Consider the following 3,503-nt stretch of genomic DNA (forward strand, 5'->3'; position numbering starts at 1 on the left):
AGAGGGACAGTGCAGGAGGTGAAGACCCTCTATGAGGTGGATTGATTCAGTGACTGGGGTAATCGGGATGGGTGTGTCAGAGGCAATGAGATTGGCACGGGATAGAGCACGGTTTAGGGCTGTTGTACATAGGGTCGCTATGAGTCGCAAACGACTCAACAGCACATAACAACACCAACAACAACAAGCTTCCCTCCTCCCCACAACTCCGATGTCTGTCCCACTTTACAACAGTGGAACTATGCAGTATTTGTCCTTTTGTGACTAAGATATTTCACTTAGTATAATGTCCTACAGGGTCACCCATTTTGTATAATATTTAATGAGTTCCTTGTTTTTTTTAATGCAGGATAGTATTCCATTGTGCGAATATATCACAGCTCCTCTATCCATTCGTTTGTTGATGGGCACTTGGGTTGTTTACAACTCTTTGCTATGGGGAACAAAGCCTCAACACACATAGGTGAGCATATGTCTGCTTGGGTGGCAGTTCTGGGTTCTATAGTGTATATACCCCGTAGTGGGGTTGCTGGGTCAAATGGTATCTTTATTTCCAATTTTCTAAGAAAGCACCATACTGCCTTCCGTAGTGTTTGCAGCATTTAACAGTTCCACCAACAGTGAATAATGGTTCCAGTTTCTCCACAACCACACCAGCATTTGTTATTTGCTGCACTGTTGAATTTTGCTATTCTTACTGGGGTGAGATGATATTTCATAGTTGTTTTGATTTGCATCTCTCTTGGAGCTAGGGATTTTTAACATTTCTTCATGTGTTTGTTTGCCATCTGAATGTCTTTGGTGAAGTGTCTGTTCATATCCTGCGCTCATTTTTCAATTGGGTTATTAACCTTTATCTTGTTTTGGTGCTTGTGTATTTTATAAATTCTATATATAAGTCAGTAATCAGACATATCATTACCAAATATTTTCCCCAGTCTTTGGCTTTCCTTTTTACACTGTTGAAGAAGTTTTTGGATGTGCATAGAGAGTTTATTCTTAGAAGGTCCCGCCTGTGAAGATGGTGGAGGAGGAGAGTACAATGTGAAGAGCCAGAGGGATGGCAAGCTGCATAAAGACGGGACACCAGAGAGTACTTTACGCTCCACAGAGACTGACCATCACAGCGTGACATGAACAGTAGGATTTTGAATAAGAACTTTTGCTAACACATTATTTTAGAAGATATAAAAACCTGGGCCCTGCCTGCCTGCCGTGCCGCAGTCCCATTGCAGACCCGGCAAAAGCTGGAACCCCCTAGCTGAGCTGAGCTGCATTGAAACTCACCTGAAAGGAAAAAGGTTAGTGGGGAAATTGGCTGAATTCTCTTAAGCCCCACTAAAACCTGGAGGGTCTGATGCACGGCATGGACAATAGGAATTGAATCATAACTTTTGTCGAAAATTTTAATGTTGGAACTGTGGGAACAAAGCCGCGTGGACTCGGCAAAAACCGGAAGCCACTAGATGAGCTTCTAAGAGACCCATTTGAAAGGAGAAAACTTGGTGGGGAAATTGGCTTAATTCACTTAAGCCCCACTAAGACCCACTGGGTTTGTTGCGTGACGTGAACAGTAGAAATTTGAATCAGAACTTCTGCAGGAATAGATTCAGAAAGAGCTAATAGCCTTAATTACAATCCGGACCACTTTTTGGTCCACACTGCAGATCGGCAAAAGCCAGAAACTGCAAGCCAAGCTTCTAAGGGACACATTTGAAAGGGATAACCTTGGTGGGGAAAGTGGCTGAATTCTCTAAAGCCTCACTAAGGCCCAGTAAGTTTGTTGCACGACCGGGATAGTAGTAATTTGAATAAGAACTTTTGATGGATTAGAGTCAGAACTGTACGAAAACAGCCTGGGTTGTACTCCAGTCCACATTTCAGTGTGCACTTCGTATCAGCAAAAGCCAGAAACTGCTGGACCCATTTGAAAGGGGAAAGCTTAGTGGGGAAATTGGCTGAATTATTTTAAGCCCCACTAAGACCCAGTGGGTCTGTTGTTTGATGTGGACAATAGGAATTCTAAAAAGAACTTTTATTGATACAAATAGTTTTAGGAACCACAGGATCTTAAACCCGTACTGCTTTACGGAAATGTGACTGGTCCTCCTAGGCAGGGACCACTGAGCGAGGGCACTGGGTAGTGCCACTGGGTAGGGGCCACTGAGTGCGAGCTGCTGACTGGGAGACAGACAGCGGGAACTCGATCAGGGTCCTCAATAGTGAGCACACCTGGGCAGCTAAGGTCTGAGTGAGGTCCATCAACTGGTTGACCCACCCTGGTGACTATTTCATCTCCCTGCCTGCCCACCCCACTTGGCTCCACTCCTGTGACTACACGACAAGTCAGTCAATCAAGCTGCCTTTAATCCAGAGCACCTGGACCTGACTTACCTACAAAAGACTGCTCTCACAAGGCTCTGAAATGACCTTTTCCTTGAGTCAGAAATTCAGAGAAATTGTCTTCAAATCAAGTTTAAATCAATGTCTCGAAGAAAACAAGCTACACTACACACTACACAAACGCAAAACAAGATGTTACCACCAAAGGGTGACGCAGTAGCAATGGATTTCCTAAAACCAGAAAGTCTGATGGAACTTTCTGATGCAGAATTTAAAAGAACAATGATTCAACATTTTCAATGGATGAAAGACCAACTCGAAGAACTACAGGATGCTACAAGCAGAAACCAGCAGGAGCTAAAAAAACAACCCAGAACAATGCAGATAAAACAAACGAAGCACTAGAGGCACTGGAAAAACAAGAAACCACAATCCAAAATATGAGGTCCAATGTTTCAGATGCTGTCAACATGATGGAGGGACACAGAAATGAAGAGATAGAACACACAACCAGTGAAATAGAAGATAGAAATATGACCACTGATCTGCTAGAGCAAAAAGCAGAATCAGAAAGGAAGGAAAAAGAAGAAAATCTAAGAATAATGTGGGACACCATCAAGAGAAATAACGTGCGCATCATTGGAATCCCAGAACAGGCAGAAGCAAGTAAAGACACTGAAAAACTTCTGGAAGAATTACTAGAGGAAACTTCCCAGGCATAATGAAGAATGAGAGAATATATATTCAAGAAGCTGCGTGAACACCATATAGAATAGACCCCAAAAGAAAAACACCAAGGCATATCATAGTTAAATTTGCCAGAACCAAAGATAAGGAGAGAATCCTGAAAGCAGCAAGAGAGGAACGAAGAGTAACCTACAACGGAGACCAGATAAGATTAAGTGCCAATTTCTCAGCAGAAACTGTGCGTGCGAGAAGAGAGTGGAAAGACATATATCAAACACTCAAAGAATGCAGCTGTCAACCAAGAATACTGTTGTTGTTATGTGCTGTCGAGTCGCCTGCGACTCATAGCGACCCTATGTACAACAGCCCTAAACTCAGCTCTGTCGTGTGCCAATCGCACTGTCTCTGACACTCCCATCCCAATTATCCCAGTCACTGAATCGATCCACCTCATAGAGGGCCTTCCTCTCCTG

This window comes from Elephantulus edwardii, unplaced genomic scaffold (genome assembly GCF_000299155.1).
Source record: "Elephantulus edwardii isolate Elephantulus edwardi_28Jun2011 unplaced genomic scaffold, EleEdw1.0 scaffold00349, whole genome shotgun sequence".
In the NCBI taxonomy this organism is placed as follows: domain Eukaryota; kingdom Metazoa; phylum Chordata; class Mammalia; order Macroscelidea; family Macroscelididae; genus Elephantulus; species Elephantulus edwardii.